This window comes from Anas platyrhynchos, chromosome 5 (genome assembly GCF_047663525.1).
Source record: "Anas platyrhynchos isolate ZD024472 breed Pekin duck chromosome 5, IASCAAS_PekinDuck_T2T, whole genome shotgun sequence".
NCBI classification, from domain to species: domain Eukaryota; kingdom Metazoa; phylum Chordata; class Aves; order Anseriformes; family Anatidae; genus Anas; species Anas platyrhynchos.
This window is the reverse complement of record NC_092591.1, coordinates 4821577-4838232: the sequence shown is the minus strand read 5'-3', so window position 1 is coordinate 4838232 and position 16656 is coordinate 4821577. Positions and strand designations below refer to the sequence as shown.

The 16656-nt window shown below is 42.6% G+C and overlaps 1 long non-coding RNA gene across 1 annotated transcript; it reads left to right on the top strand.

Annotated features, from left to right (window-relative positions):
- Window positions 1-5344: 5344 nt before the first annotated feature.
- Window positions 5345-6352, top strand: LOC113843825 (uncharacterized). The gene is made up of 2 exons (XR_003497670.3): window positions 5345-5496; window positions 5752-6352. It is a non-coding gene; the product is annotated as an uncharacterized lncRNA (long non-coding RNA).
- The last annotated feature ends 10304 nt before the right edge of the window (window positions 6353-16656 follow it).

The window sequence follows — 16656 nt, the reverse complement described above, 5'->3', positions numbered from 1 at the left end:
TGCACAGGTTTTGTGTCGGGTGGGGGCAATGCAATGCACTGGAGCCAGGTGAAAGGGAACAGTTTTAGGCTATGACCCCAGCTGCAGCTGTACCGATGTTTCCAGGGGCCCAGAGGTTCTCCTAGGAGGTGGTCATGGCAGCCCAGCTGGAGATGTGAAATTCAAGAGAATGAATGGTGAATACATGGTGAATAACAAGTATCCCTCGGTGGCTGTGCAACTCCAGCACCATGGAGCAAAGAAAAAGTGCTTAAGATCCAAGAAATATTTGGGAGAAATCATCAGTGGGTGGGTGTCGTCATTTATCATTTATATAAAATCATCATCATTTTATGACTGGTGGGTAACATAAATAGTAGGCATCCATTGCTCACCTCTGTGGACCTCCTCTTGACTTCAAAGGGAGGATTTTTGGTGAGGGATGTCTGCAGAGCAGACCGTCGTGTCAAGCAGCCATGTCAGGTGCTGTGGCTTATGATCTTAATTATGATCTGCTACATGTGAAATTAGGAACATGAGCGACTTGAAAGTAACCATTCATTTAGAGTACAAAATAAAAAGCCCAGTGTGATGTTCCTAGACCAGAAAACATTACTTCTTGTGGCCACTTCTTTTAGGAAGTGGGAAATAACCCAAGATGGCCAGACGAATCCATGAGTCTTGTTTTTTAAGACTGATGAAGGTTTCTGGGTAGCTCCTCCCTGAAAAGTCAGGAGTGGCTCTTCGTACTGAACTCAGGTGCACTCCTTCCTGCTCCTTGCCTTCCAGCAAGACCTAGCTGAAGGAGAAAAAAAAAAAGAAAAAAAAAGTAAAGAAAAATCAGATAAAAATAAGGACAGAAACAGCAGAAATACTGGGATGATTGTAATCTACCTCCTGTAATTTTGCAGCCCTGCTAAAAATGCAGTCAGCTGGCAAATGACCTGATTTACCAACACCCAGGCTTAGCTCCGTGGTAGCACCTAATAAAAGGCAGGCTGCAGCAGTCACCTTGGAGAGGCTTGGTTGGGGCTTGGAGCTGTGTGTCCCTAAGCATGCCTCCGAGCTGGAGCAGCCCGCGGGGCTGCCTCTCTGAAGCCTGTGGGATATATTTTCTGTAAATAAAATGCTGTTTAATAAGTATTCTCTGTGCATTTTGTTATTAGCTTGGTGCTATAGAGCCACACAGACCCAACCTTGATTTATAAAGCTGTTAAAATGTTTGACCTTGTTTAAATAAAAGCCTCAAGGTTAATTACAACAAGCATTCTATAGACACCCTCCCTTTTTCAGTTGCCCTAATGATTTGTGGGAGGACAGGGTAATAAATTCTCATCTTTTAAAAGTGACTGCAGTGCAAAATTGTGAGAGTTTGCTTTTCTGCCGTTTTCATGTTTTACTGCACTTTGATACGTGATATATTGAGCGATGAGCTGTCTCTTCCTAGGCAGAACTAGAAATGTGACATTTTTACCTAAAGTGTAACAAGAAGCAAGTGAGAATGGGGAAAAAAAAAAGAAATTGTTGGGAATAAAGAATTGGATCTTTGCTCCTGGATATAGGATGTATTCATAATGAGGTAAACAAAGGGAATCTTGGTTTGTTTTTTCTTTTTTTTTTTTTCCTTATTGCACTGAAAACAAATTTCACAAAATAAAAACCAATTTAAGTTTCTTTTAAAAGAACTGGGAAATATTGAGGAAAGTTAATTGAAGCACATTCAAATTACAATAAACACATACAGGCACAATTATCTTCTTTTGACTAGTGTGTGGCTTAGAGATGTTTTTATCTTTTGTTTATTGCACTATTAAAAATATGGAGAGGCACCAAGAAAGGGTAGATAGCCACCATATGGAATTACATATTTTCCCTATTTATATTTAAATAACTATCCATGAGAAATTATGCACAAATCATGCAATAATTCCCAACCAAAATGACTGTTTAGAAAATAAAAATTCTGAGGCACAATATTCTTTTCATATTAAATTGCCCATTTTCTGTACATCATATACTTTTGTACAATACCAAAAAAAAAATGCTGCATTACAGCCCAATACAATTTGTTCTCAATGCTAATGAAGATGGATAGAGGACATTGTAATATACTGTAGTAATTCATAAGCAGTGTGGGAAAACAAGACAAACAGGCTCAGAAAGCTGGAGCATAATTTTTTGTTCCCATTTTCAGAGTGAATAGTGGTAATTTTAATAACCTGCTGGTTTGACAGATTTAATGATGTCGATTAACTTTTATTGCTTGATTCATGCCACGCTCACATTTGGGGTGAATATTTGTGCTTGCAAAGTTTGAGTGGCTGGTCTGAGGCAGCTAAAGAGAAGCTCCCAACACCCCGTGGAGAACTTGGCAAGCCTGAAAGCCTTGTGCTTGGGATGCCACCGTCTCTCCAAGGAGGTGCATTTTGAGACCACATCTCACTTTGCCACAGCATTGTCCCCCCTCATTTGGGAACCCAGGGGCCAGCTGCCCACCAAAGGCTCCTGGACCTCGCAGGAATATTAACTGAATATTCTGTTAATAGGCTGAACTATGACTTGGTTTCTCCAGGTGCAAGTTCTGATGAACTGGGCCTAAGCTGTGAACACCCAGACCACTTTCAGTTGTGAAAAAGCCCCTCAGAAGGAAATATTTTATCAGGCTTCCCCAAGACCTGAAAATCAAAGGGAGGAGGGGGACAGGCAGCACCATGCCTGGGGACACTGGCAGCTGCTGTGCACCCTGAAAAAAGTAACTCAGAAGACCTGCAGGGTTTGCTCCTTCCCCATAGCCACCGCACGTGCCTGATGATGGCCACAGGCATGAACCTGATCTGGAGGAGAGCAGTGGTCACAGTAAAAATTTCTTTTAATTTCAGAGTATTCTATGTTTTCTCCAAAAATTAATAGTTTCAACTGCACATTAGGGCCCAAAGAAAACCTTGCATCAGAGCTGATTTACTGCAAGCATTTTATTTGTGTATATATGTACATACAGGTGTGTTTGTGTATTTATTTATTTTTTTTTTCCTGCTGTGGTGCTGAGGAAGTGGTTTAATTTAGAGAAAACTCTTCCAAGAGATTTTTGGGCCTGTCAGGAATAGTAAAGAAAAGTCAAAGAGCTCAATGTGACTTTTATGCCTCATTTTCTTTTTAAAATTTGGTTAGATCTCCTCTTTGATGCCGTCTTGTAGATCAAAAGGCTCATCTGCTGGGAAAACTCTACTTGTTTTCCAAGGGGTGCTTCTGGCTGGTATTTGGGGAATCATAAGAAGTCTTTAGTACATTAGCACTAAGGAAAAGAGTTGTCAATCCAGTAAAAAGAGGCTTTCATGGCTTGCTGCTGTCTTGCTCTTTTGGAAAAATACATCACTGTGCTCCGAGAAGTACTGCTGATAAAAGCTTCTGCAACATGTTGAACATGTTAGTTTTCATCTTTTCCTTGTGCTTTGAGCTCTCGTCCATTTAATTCATGTTCTGCCTCTCCATCCATTCCCATGAGCCCAAATGTGAAGTCAGGCAGAAGCTGGGACCAACATTAAATGCTTGTATGAGGTGCTGCAAGGAGGTCCTCCCTGGGGCACAACAGTGCTGCCGTGCAACCTTTGGGAATGGGGCACAGCACAGCTGCATTACATGGAAGGGTCCACAGAAAAAAGAATCTCTGAGCTTACACCAACAGCTTGTCTTTGCCTTCACCAGACTTATTCCCTGTGTCCATCTGTAAAAACACCACAGAACCCTCTTTCCTCCCACATTTAATTAGCAATCAGCAAGAGCGTCGTTATGACCATGGTAGTATGAAGAGGTAAGTGGAACAAGGTTGTCACAGAGGAATAATGCCATTTAGAGAGCAACTGATAACAGTTTTCAGTTTTAAAAGTTGCCATGAAACAGAAGGATTTATTTTAAAAGATGACACTACAAAAGGAAAAAAAAATATTGCCACAAGCTTTTAGATTTTATTTAGGGTATTTTCTAATTTGCTTTCTTTTATTACCTGTGTTATTTAATATGTATTTCTATAAAATCCAGAATCTCATCTGCTGCAAAACTAATTTGCTAGGGAAAGCATGTTTGGGTTGAAAAATTTGAACCAGCCTATACCAAATTTTGGGAAAAAAACAGTCAGTGTATTGCTGAATAAAAATATGCTTATGTTTTCACGTGCTCTTAATATCAATGAATGTCACAGGTGAAGAATTTCAGAGCTGCACAATGACAGTCTGCTATTCAGCTGGGTGCAGGCTGCATCTCTTCTCCTTCCTTCTCTCACATTGCCCACTAAAGCTGATGATCCCATTATTGGTGGGTGCAATGTAGTTTGGATGCAGCCTGAGCAAGTTGGAGTTCATTGGTCCACTTCTGTGTTCTTTGGCTGCTCCTGGGAGCAAGCAGTAGGACAGTCTTACAGCACACCAGAAGCTCAGCGTAGCATCCATGGGTTGTCTGGGAATGGCTCAGTGTGATGCTTTTGGTGACCTTTGGGTAAGGTGTGAAGAGAGCTTGTTTGAGCAACAGTCCTGGCCTTTTGCTTCTGGTTTCTCCACTGTCTTCTGGCTACAGAGCAGGTAAAGACAATTTGGTTGGGAGATGGTGATAGGGAACCTTCTCCTTCCCTCCACCATGGCAAGGACACAACAGAAGCATCTATAACACACTGCTCTTAACATCTCTGCCAGGCACACCCTATAGCTCAGCTTGGGAAAACACACAGGAGACAAATGCTGTTGGCATGGCATTGGCATCATCACTTCCAGAGTGGTAGTTTCCAAAGAACTCCATGTGAAAAGTTATCCTCACCCTCTTTTGGATTGTGCCCCCATGCCACACGAGAAGGGATACAGCTGGTGTCATTCAGGCAGCAAAGGAACCAGAGCTGTCTTTTGGCACTACCCACCAAACCTCTAACTGGGAAATGTGGTGGGGTGAGCAGCCAGCATCCCTGCCATCCCCTCTCCATCCCAGCCCTGCAGGACAGATACAACCTTCACAGGGTTTAGTAACCAGTTTATTTTATTTAGCATTTACCTTTTTATTTTTCTCCCCCAGTTTGAATTTTCTCTGTTCATCCATGGTTCTTTTAGGGAAGGACCTGGGTGCAGTAATTTTTAATGTTTCCCTGAACAAAATAAAATCCAAAAATCTGCCCTGCAGAGCACAGAGCATCTCAGTGTCCTGTGTTTGGGCAGTGCAGAGCATGGGGGGGCCCTGGCCTCCAGCCTGGTCAATACAAATAAATAATATGAAGCCCTGGAATGACTCATTTGTCGGGAGCACACCTGCATAACCCATCCCACAGCTGTGGGGCTGGAAAGGCAAATAAAACAGCTGTAACCCAAGCCTGGAGGGTGCTGGGGACTCAGGGGGAGGGAAGCTGGTCTTTCAAACTGCTTGTAACCCAAGGAAGAAAATCATCAGCCTATATGCCTTTCACGGCATTTGATGACAAAATGGTTTGTGGCTTAGCCATTGTTTGAGGGCCATTCCTCAAATTCCTTGTTTACTGTCAGCAGGGTGAGTTGTGGACTCTGTGACTTTAGCTGTTAATGGGCCTAAACACTTCTGCCAACAGATTAAGCTTTGCTGAAACATTAAGAAAATTGGCCCAAACAGAGGTAGGGAGGATTCTTGTTTAGCTGTTGTTTCATTTGCATGAGAATCATTGTCTCCAAACAATAGCATTTCCATATTGCCCAAAGAGCAGGTAACTGGGTGAAACTCATTCAATTTATGTTAAATGACATAAATTGTTTGTTTGTTTGTTTCTAGAGAGAAAGAAAAAATGCTCATTTTCAGCTGCAAGGATGAGTAGATCAGAAGTGAAATCCAACCCCCAAATACCTCCAGCTCCTGAAGGACTGGGAGCTAACAGGCTGGGATGATGCTGAAAGAAAACAAGAAAATTGACAGTCCTAAGTGTGCTTAAACCAACTGCTGGCTGTGGAAGAAGAACAAGCAAAAATTGTCAATTTGTCCTTTGTTCATTTGTTCATTGAAGAACAAGTTTATTTTTTTTTTAAGAAAAAAAAAAAAAAAGGAGAGAGAGAACGAGAAAGATGTGCTTATGCTATGACTCACACTGCTGAATTTCCCAGGTGATCCATTTCCTCCTGTTGTTTCCATAAATGCTGCCCTACCAGGTACTGCCACTGCCTGAATTTCTCCTGGGTTTGCTGTTCAGGAGAGGGTTGGTTTGGTGCTCAGGCAGCGTGTTTTCTTTCTCTCTGTTGTTAAAAATAATAGCCTGGCTCCTACGACTATTATTTGAATTATAGCAGCACCTGGAGTCATCAGCCAAGATTGCAGCCCCCTTGAAGGAGGCAACAGCCAAAAAAATAGCAAGGTGGCTCCCCGGCGAGCTCCCAGTCCCCATGGGCATGGCCAGCAGAGAAGGAGCACTGTGGGGACACAGAAGGGTGGCTCCAGGCCAACACCAAGCCTGGGGCAGATGGAAAAAAAGCTGGAAGCTTCCCCAAGGTCAGGCAAATCTCTGCCCCAGGTGAGTGTTTGTGGTCAAACTGCATGCTCCAAGCCAACACCTACCATGTGTTGCTGTAAGGAAGGGTAGATCAGCTCGATGCCTTGGACCCAATTTTATCACTGATTAGCACCATGAGATTTACTTAAATCACCATCCGGCATTTCCTTGCTTTGGGAGATCCTGCTGTTTTCTTTATTTTCTTTTTCTTCTAGACCTAATGCTTTTGGCCATCGCTGCTGTTATTGGCGATTACCTGTGGCTGCTTTAAATGCCACCGGATGCGAGGGGATGTTTACATTTCCCCAATTACATTGTCTTTGAACGGTTCTAAACTTGACTTTGATTAAACATGCTAATAACAAGAGAGGTCCCTTTTTTTTTTTTTTATGAATGTCACTTGCTTGAGTTGAAAAGACATGCTCTTAATACTCGCTTTTCATCTAAATCAAGAAAGCAACACTAAGCAAAAAAGTATTTAACTGTAGCATATAGGATTGTAAAGATGGTAATCAGGGACACTGGTAATTGAAGCTTTTGGGGGAGAACCTTTCTTCTGAATCCTTCAGTCTGTTTAATAGGATAAAATTAGCTTGAGTGGCTTGGTGTTTGAAGAGGTTATGATATAATTGGAGCTGCCTCCTGGGTTTGCTGCTGGACAAGGCGATCAGGTGGAGACATGGGAGGGCATGGGAACCTCTGAAGTACAAGACTCAGCTTCTGCCATACTAATTAGCCTAAATTAGCTATGCCAGTTTTCTGCTTGCTTTTGAATTTCCCTGATAATGCTTTTATCAGGAGTGTAAGAAAAGGAATATGAAAACGCGCACAAAGTTCACTGCGGAATGGCAAAAGCGGTGGCGACTGCCGATGTAAGTCACAGGCTTATTGCTGCAAGCTTCAAAAAATAAAAAATAAAAAACAGGGAAAAAAAAAAGATTGAATAGCATTAGGAAATAACAAATGGATATCAAGTACAACCCCTAGGGATTTAGAAAGTACTATGGCTTGCGCTCTTGAACACGAAAGTTTACAAAGCATCTGTAAGAAATTGATTATCTTGAGGATTATATACATATTACTTTGAGGCCAAGCCCGCCCCCCAACACCCAGCTTTGCTCTTGAGTGTCTAACCCAAGGTGAAGGAGGCAGGTCCTCCTCGAGGCCGAACCACCTCAGGCATCCCATTTTGTGCTCCATCATCTGCAAGGCCCGGGAGAAGCTATTTGTATTTTGTTAGCTGTTGCCATTTTTTAATTTTCACTTCCGACCCCAATTAATCAACTTTAACCATGCAAAGAGATTTGTGGCATGTTCAGTATAGCTTGCACAAATCTATTTTAATTGAAAATGTGCGAGGGCGAAAGAAAATAAGGAGGGCTTGTTGGTTTTCTTTCTATCCTGGAAGGGGTGATTCTGTTGCCAGTGGACAAAACAAGTCAGGAGAGCACTTCACCTTTGAAAGGCATGTTAGGATGCACTTTTACAGGCAAAGAGATCTCTATGCTTGGGGAAAACTTGAGGCTCTGGGGAGCTACAGATTTTTCTTTCACAAAATGCATCAGCCTTGATCTGGAAACAGTCATATGGGGCCAGCTTTGCCCATGTCTCTAATTGCACATGTAGACATTGGACACGCATAAAGCTCAACCAACTGCTGAGCCCCATCAACAACTCGTTGCAGGAGCAAGCCTCATGTCAGCAGTCTGCTCTGCTAATCACTGCTGGGGTCCATTGGCTCTCAGATGCCTCCAGTAGCTGGATGAGAGGGTGGAGAGAGGTCCCAGGAGGTCTTCTGGACTAGCTCTGAGGGCCTTCTCGTTCAAGAGCTCTTGGGCAGGAGTTATGTTTCCCATCAGCCCTTCTTCCATCCACTGCCATTGACTTCTCCCCATCAGGCTGTCCTAAGAAAGTTTTAAAAAGAGCTGTGTAAATTTAGAATTGAATTCTGACCTCATTTAAGAACCGAATTTGCAAGACTCACCCATCTTTGGCTTGGTCATGGCTTTCTACCACATCTCCTGGATTATCTCAGAGGCCATTAAATACATTTGCAATGACTTCATACTTTGAGATACAATGGTAAAGGTAACAAAGTAGTGAGCTGGTCTAAAGGACCATTTGGATAGGGGTGACTTGTTCTCCAGAGCACAATTTGTAGTAAAACTAAATTTATTTAGATACAGTCTGCATCTCAGTACTAGAAAACCAACCTGAGGACATTGCAATGTTACTGTTCATCACTGTCTGCTTTCCATGGAAAATCAATAGGGATATCAGGGTTTTAAAAGTCTACTAAGCCATTTTATTGTATTTTACCTTATTCTATCTGGGGAGGGAAGTGGTTGAGCTTGCATTTGCAGCCTCTGCTTGAGAGTAAATTTGAAGGACCTAAGAAAATAAGTTTTCTTTACTGTCCCCTTCGTTCCCATGTACAGGATACCTGCAAGTGGGCCCCCCTCTTAGCCGGGGGATCTGATCAGTGCAAATACTGTTCAGATTCTGCTTTTTTTGGTGGGCAATGAATCATTCAGGGAAAGAGATCAAATCTTGTCTTCTCCTCTTCAGACTCCTGCACTCTCACAGCACTTCTCCTGGCTTTTTATCAGGTGCAAACACCTGGGTCCTGTAAGCCCTTCAGCTCTGGCACACACACTTTATATATTCATTCGAGTGCCTGCACACAGACAAGTGTTCGAACAGCTTCATCTCCATCCCCACAGGCCCCAAGGCACAACGCTAGGTATAGCCTGTTCAGCTCCTCCACGTGCTGTACTGAGGTCTGGATCCTGCAAATGCTTCTTCACACGAATAGCATTACTCCTGTGACCAAGTCGTCTCAACACAGATCTTGCAGTAGTGGATTTATATCAGTCCACTCAGTATCTTTACATTCACAGGGTTTTCTTGGCTTACTGGCTCCTCCAACTGCAGAATAAATACAGTGAAATTGTTTTTAAAATCACCTCAGTTCAAAGTACGGGTTCTTAAGCTTGCTGCTCTAAACTCCACGAGGAAAGTATAGTGCTCTTGCAAAGTATTATGCTTAGATTAGAGCTTTGAGAGTTGAGAGGACTTGTTTTTAATTAGAGAAATCAGAACCAGGAGCTCTTCTGCCAGACTCTCCTCTTTGGAGCACTACCCTGGTTTGACAGAAATATTTAATGGGTAGAAACCATGAGGCAAACTCTCAAATGAAAGCTGAAGAAGGGACCTCAAGCTGTTGTCCTTGAAACCAGTGAAGAATTTCTCCTTGACTTCATGGGGCAAAGAATCAAGAGTAGCCCAAGTCCAGACACTGTTGTTCTGCAGCAAACAGTTCCTGTTCAGAAAGGACATCCTGTCCCACAAAGATGTGCAGCATGGAAAAAGCTTGGAAAAGAATGGCCCAAACACCCATCAGAGCCAGCACAAAGCCTTTCAGTAGTCCCAGTGCAACAGGAGTCAGTGCCCAGACCCCTGACCACACTAAGGTCTGCAGCAGATCTAGGAAAAATGTGGCTGAGCACAATGCAGAGCTGACTTCTTTACTCTTGTGCTTGCCTAGGAGAGACACGAGCTGCAGAGCATGAACCAGCTCTTCATGCGAGCTCCCTTTCTGTGTTGGCAGTGCCTCCAGCTCCTCTGACAAGAGAAAACCATTTTTGCTGTGACTTTAAGGACCTTTTCTTGCTTGTCCTTGCAATGACTTCTGCAAGGCAGATCTGCTTCTGTTCAGGCAACATGATACACAACCAAGTAATAGTCACTTAGCAGGTTTTATCTACCTGAAGGCAAACCAAAATCACCCCCCAAACCTGGCAGGTGGGTCACCTGCCTGATGTCTGATCTGCAAAGAGCATGCCTTTGCCTGGGATGTCCCAGGAGCGTAATGATGTCAAGTTAGGATTTTTCTGGAAAACAGGAAAAAAAAAAAAGGGGGAGAGAAAAAAATAATCAAGACCTTTCTGGCTTATGACACCCATGTTCTTTGGAACCAGTCCTGAAGACCAGACCATAGCTGCAGAAGGGCAGAACATAGGGCTCTGCCTGGCAGCCACAGCAGCTTCCCCTCCTCCTGGAGGAGATGCCCCAGACCCAACCTTCTCTTCTCTCAACCTCCAATAAGACAAAGCCAGATGAAGCTGGTTTCCATCTTACACAAGGAGTCTGATGGCTCATGCCCCTGGCTGCTCACTATCATTTCACCCAAGGCCTTTGAGAGGCAGAGGTGATGCACCACCCTGCTGCAAATTGCTCCCTGCTCCTTCCAGGAACAAGAGGTTTCATTCACAGTGCACCAAACCTGTTGGGTTGGGTGGGGAGAAAAATCCCCTCTGCTTAAAGCAAGTCCCCCAGGTCTCTAAGAATTAAGCCATAGCAGTCCTGAAGTGTCTGCTGTACCCAAGAAGCTTTCAGCTGAGCCTAGCGTGAGGGAGGGCTGTCTCAGGGAGTGCTGGCGATGAGAGTCTCTCTTTGGCTCCATCAGGCAATCCTGCAAACAAGTCATGTCTCATAGAAGAGGAAAAATCTATTTTAAAGCTCTCTCTTTTTCTGTGTGGGTGCTTATCTCTGGTCACTGCTGTTCACCACGTAGAGAAGTCTCTGTGGCACGCATTTCTAAGAGGGCAAACTGCCTAAAATTAGCTGTTAGTTTAAAATAAGAGACTGTACAGTTCTCCAGGGAGGGGCATTCATCCTCCAAAGGAAACTGTCAAGGATTGTTCAGGATTACTCTCCAGCTGTTCAGAACTGCTGCATCCTTTTAAATTATAATGTCAACATGTCGCAAATAATATGGAATGACAATGTCTAATTTCTGTCCTGTGAGAAATGAAAAGGAAGGAAAATTGCTAGCATACTAGATACATAGCAGATTTCAGAGATCATGTAACCTTTCTAGATGGCTGTAGGAGAATAATTAGTCAAAATATTAATGGAAATGTAATTTTCTAGCTAGCCTCTGCAATCTAGAGGCTTTACATTATGAATTCCAGGCAAACGCTCTCCAGAATGGATTGTGTCATCTCTGGGGCCAAGGGATGCAGCAACTTCTCCACTGACTGGACTCTTCATGTCAAGTAGCTGTGGGTTTTTTTCTCCCAGAAATGTTTGTTCTGGTTCCACCAGCACTGCTGGTGTTGAGGAAGGAATTTCAATGCCAAATTGCATGGGCATGTAAGGGGCCAGGCCAACGTCATAGTTATTCCTGTCTTAACACCCATGAGCAGCCTGCAGTGAACTTGTTCCAAAAAACCATGACTGAAATAGCCAAATGATGGAAACAGCCAGCCTGACTACGCGGGTATACAACCGAAAGCTACAAGGTTATAGCAGTTCATGTGCAACTTTCACCATGTACATGCATAATACTCTATCCAAATTTTAAAGTAACTCATCAGAAGGAGATAGATCTTTAACAAACACATTTTTTTACCTATTATTTGAGGTAGTTTTAGCTCTGAGGACTGTAGCAGGCACCTATTTGGGTTATATTCAGTAGTATTGACTTCCTAATGCATGGTAACTCACAAAGCTGTGGTAATGTGATTGCTTCGATCAGATGCCTATATCCAGAATTTAAATATTCTCATAAGCTTTCAGAGTGGCTGACTATAAAATACAAACTATGCAATATAAACAAGAAGTGTCCCAGGGTATACATTTTAATGCTCAGATTCCATGTGGCGCTGTATATTTTTCATGTTAAGTTAAAAAAGTACATGAGACAGAAAGATTCAACATTTTACATTCCTTTACAACAGGAAGCTATTTTGACAAAACCTACAAATCATCCATGTTGATATGTTTTCTTTTTTTTTTTTTTTCTTTTTTTTTGGTTTTGTTTTGTTTTTTGTAAACTTAATTTGAATTTAGAAAGTCTCTAAATGATAATTGAATCACAAGTCTGGATTAGGATTCTAGCAGCAACACTTGACTTGGTCAAAATCACTGTTATGAAGAGATGCAATTTTTACACAGTACTTCACATTGATTAAGTAATGTGTGAAAATGGAAAAAAAGTGTTCGAATCTTAATCATAGTAATTTGCATGAAATAAAAGTCTCTGTCAAGGGAATGCACATTATAATAACTCTTGGGTGTTTTGGTTGCATCAGTGAGCAAAGAAGTTGTATGCTTTTTTTTTTTGTCCTAATACACAAAAATTTCCTCTATTTTTAGTGTACCTTTGATTATTCTAGAATTTAGCAATATGTCATTGTAGTTAGTGAGGGACTGTGAGACAAACAGGTGTTTTAAGAAAAGCCAAAGTTCACAGATGACTGATAATGTATATACCCAAATTAATACAGAAACATAAAGCAGTATGTTGTAAACATGGGAACTCTGCTTGAAGCTAATTAAGGCTCATTTGGTTTTGACCTGCATCAAACAATAGCACTAAATCAGAAAAGCAGATGCATTTTGGAAGCTACTGAACTGAAGAACCTTATCTGGAGCCCAGTGGAGTCAGCAGAGACCTTCTCGCTGACTTCAGTCAATCAAACCTCAGAAATGTTTGAGTCTATTTGCACAAATTGGTCTGAAGTAGAAAGGGGTTTTAGATGTGGTCCCCGGCCCATTGCATGCACACATCAATACTGCTAAATGCCGTGATGGTGTCACTGTTATCTGTTATTGAAGCAGACCCAAGATCTCAGGAGCATTTCTCTGGGCCAGTGTGACCATTGTGCAATCTGCTCTTATTTTAAAGAGCTGCTGTTTCAAAAATCAATGAGCATCAGCTACTAATTACAGAAAATCTATGTCTTGTCCCTTCAGCAGGTTTTGCATTTTTCCCATTTGTCATAGTAGCTTCGCTATGGATTGACAGCATGGTTTCATAGCAATAACCCATAGCCAGCCACCCCCCAGGCTCCTTTTGCATTCACCCCAGGGTAGACTTTGCCATGTGAAGTTTCTGGTAATGATTTTTACCATACCAGATCTCAGCCCCCAACACTGACCTTACAATCAAATTGGTGCTGTGTGTTCTGAGAACAATTTCTTTAAAATAAATAAATTAATTAATTAAACAGAGGCAAGCTTTCTTTCATTACTGAAGACACTTCTCATGTTGAAGCTCATTTTCTCCAGAAGCGCAGTTTGGGGTATGGGATACATCTGTTCCAAATGAACATTTGAGATAGTAATTTGGTAGGTGAGACTCCTCCACCTACCAATGATCACAAAGTGGGACAAGGACTTCTAGACATTTATGAACGGTCAGGATAACACCTTCCTTACAACTTAAGAGAGAACAGAGAACATATCAACTGGTTCAGACGCTCCTGGTCGAGGAACTGAGTTTTCTAGGCATGAGTTTTTGCTATTCCCTCTTTCATTTCATCAAGTTTTGCTTACAACGGGGACAGGCTCAAAGACCCCTTTGAGGGCCTTTTTTTTTTTTGAGGCACACTGTATGTCATTGAGACCCACAGAAGTGGGTGTGATATCTCTGCATCCTATCAAGAGTGGTATTCAATCACCCCCAGCCACAACATCATTTGGATAATTGCTTCTTGCAGGGGATTGAGTCAGGTGTGGGGGAAGAAAGTGCCGAACAACTAAGCTTGGAGACGAAATGTAGGCAGAAGTTTATCTCTCATTGCTGAAGCTGCCAGTAAAGCTAGGCCCAGGAGGGGGGTTTGTTTAGGATTTATTCTGGGGGAGAAAGGACCTGCTGTCTTCAGAGTGAGATGAGATCAAGTTCTGTTTTCAATACATGTTATAGATGCTGGCCAGGAGATTTTTTACATCAAAATAAAGGCATGGATGGGCCTGCACTTATAAGAGAGTTGGCATTCCTACAACAAGCATGTAGGTTGATAAGGATTTTCTTTATTCTTTTCAAAAATAACCTTTCCTGTGAAATGCAAGCTCAAGAACATTATCAGTTACATAGAGAAATCACATGAAAGGCTGTATTACAATAATGAAGAAAAAAGATTCTGAGACCAGAGCAACAGCAAAGGTACTCAGTGCCTCCTTGGCTTGAGCTGCTACTTCTCTGCACAACTGATGTTTTCAAGCCTTGTTTGTTTTTTTTTTTTTTTTTTTTTTGGCAAAATCCTATTTGCAGGAAACTTTGTGCACAAAAAGCACCCTCTGGGTGCAATAATGGGGTCATTTGTTGCTTTCACCAGGAACATCCAGTGCTTGGGGGCCTTCTTGATGTCTGGGAGATGTGTCATAGTGATGGGGCCAGCTCAATTTATGGGATAAGGAGAATGGTAACACACCATCTTCTGTCTCTCCTAATTTGAGAATATGCTCTATGTCAGATGTTATTAATGGGGAGGTGGTAGCTGTTGTCATATCCCTAGCCCCAAAATCTCACCACTGGCATTTTACCAAAGGGAAGCCAAACCTACCGCTCTCTTAAAACGTCCTAAGGAAAACTGAAGAAGGAATTCATAAGAAATAATCCTATTAATTACGGCCCAAATCTGGTCCCTGTGCACAGCCTGGAGAAACACTGTGCATGTGAGGGAGTGGAGGCAGTGGATGGGAGGGGAACACAGCCCCCTCCTTGGCTCCAACCTCCCCAGCTCTGCTTTGCCCACCGTATTCGTGGCAGCTCCCACCAAGTGTCACCCACCCTCACAGCCAGCCTTGGGTTGTCCCCATGGGAATGTGGCCATAAGCATGTGAAAAATCACAGTGACAAAATATTGCCTTCTCTTCCCAAGGCAGTGATGAGAATGTTTTGTGTATCCTTACAGAGATGGGCAGATAGTCTGTGCTTTTCTACTCTTATATTCCATGTTTTGTTAACAGAGCTGAATTAACAGGAGCCCTGAACAACGTCCAAGGACCCTGTGGGTGGATTTTAAGAGCAGGTTGGAGAAATATCTATCATTAGCTAGCACTAACCCCGCCCTAAGGCAAAGGATGAAAGAGGTGGACTAATAAAATCCTCCTTGCCCTGCATCTTGGTCTCCCCTGGCTTTGAGCATTGAGATGCTTCCATTATAAACAGAGGGAGAGACCACCAAGAGCCTGTGATTATTGTTGTGATGACCTCTGGGTTTGCTGCTGTCTTGGAGTTACAGCTTTCTTTGCTCCTTCCTGTGCATTGTCAGGAACTGTGGACCACAAAATGCTTGTACACCAGAGATGCTCTTAGATAAAATAGGTGTTAAAATGATTTAAAACTGTCTAGAACTCATTCTACAGCTGCGCCCCAAAGCCTGAAGAGGGGAAAAGGCTTTTTCAGCAGAGAGTCCTCTGCTGTGGTAATGAAACCTCCTAGCAGCCCATCAAAACTCACCCCAGCACAAGATGCCTCAGTTTCGTTACATTTGCAAAAACAAAGTTGACGTGTGCCTTCTCCACCCTCTGTTTTTAATCTATGGTCCAGTTTTAACCACACTGATGGAGGGGCACTAGACCTTAGGCATACTCAATCCTTACAAAGATTGTGTAATTCGCCAATTAGGACTGGCCATGGGGAATGCAAATGGGAGCCTCAGTGGAAAAGTGACCAAATGGGAAAGGGACCAAGGACATGGGGGACCAATCTGCAGGAATCCCATCTTCATTCCCTAGTTGCCAGGCTGAGGCAAGAACTTTTTAAAATGTCTTTCCTTTAATTGCATGGGATTTCCACGAGTCCTGATTTGTTGGCAGCTGGATTTAGTTCAGAGAGTGATCTTTAACCATTTTGAACCACTTCCATTCACGGAAATCATGGTCTTTAGATTCCCAGGTCTGCAATGCTGCCCTGCTATGGTTGTGTGTATGTGCAGGATGAGCACAAGAGCAATCCCTGTAATAAATAAATTACCCAGAGAATTTAAAGTCAGAGTAGCTATAGAAGAGGAGAAATACATCTTCCCTGTGCATAAATACAGACATGCTGTGAGAGCAGCCACACCTGCGTGGACATATATATGAGCAGCAATACATGCCCATGGCATAAAGAACAGCAAAGAGAGCACTGGTGATACTTGGCTTCTTGGTTTACATTTAGGAGGGCTGTGTGTCTCATTCATAGCATCCATCTTTCTTTTCATACTCCATTTTCTCTTCTTTTTACTAATCCACAGATTCCTCCCTTTGCTACACCAGGAATCTGAGGCAGATCCCTGGAGAATTGCTTGAGTCTTGGATCCTCAAGCAAATTCAAACTGTAGTTTGCCACAAGGGCAATGTTATCCCTACAGAGCTTTTAGCAGCATGCCTTCTAACCCTGTTTAAGCAGCTTCATTTTT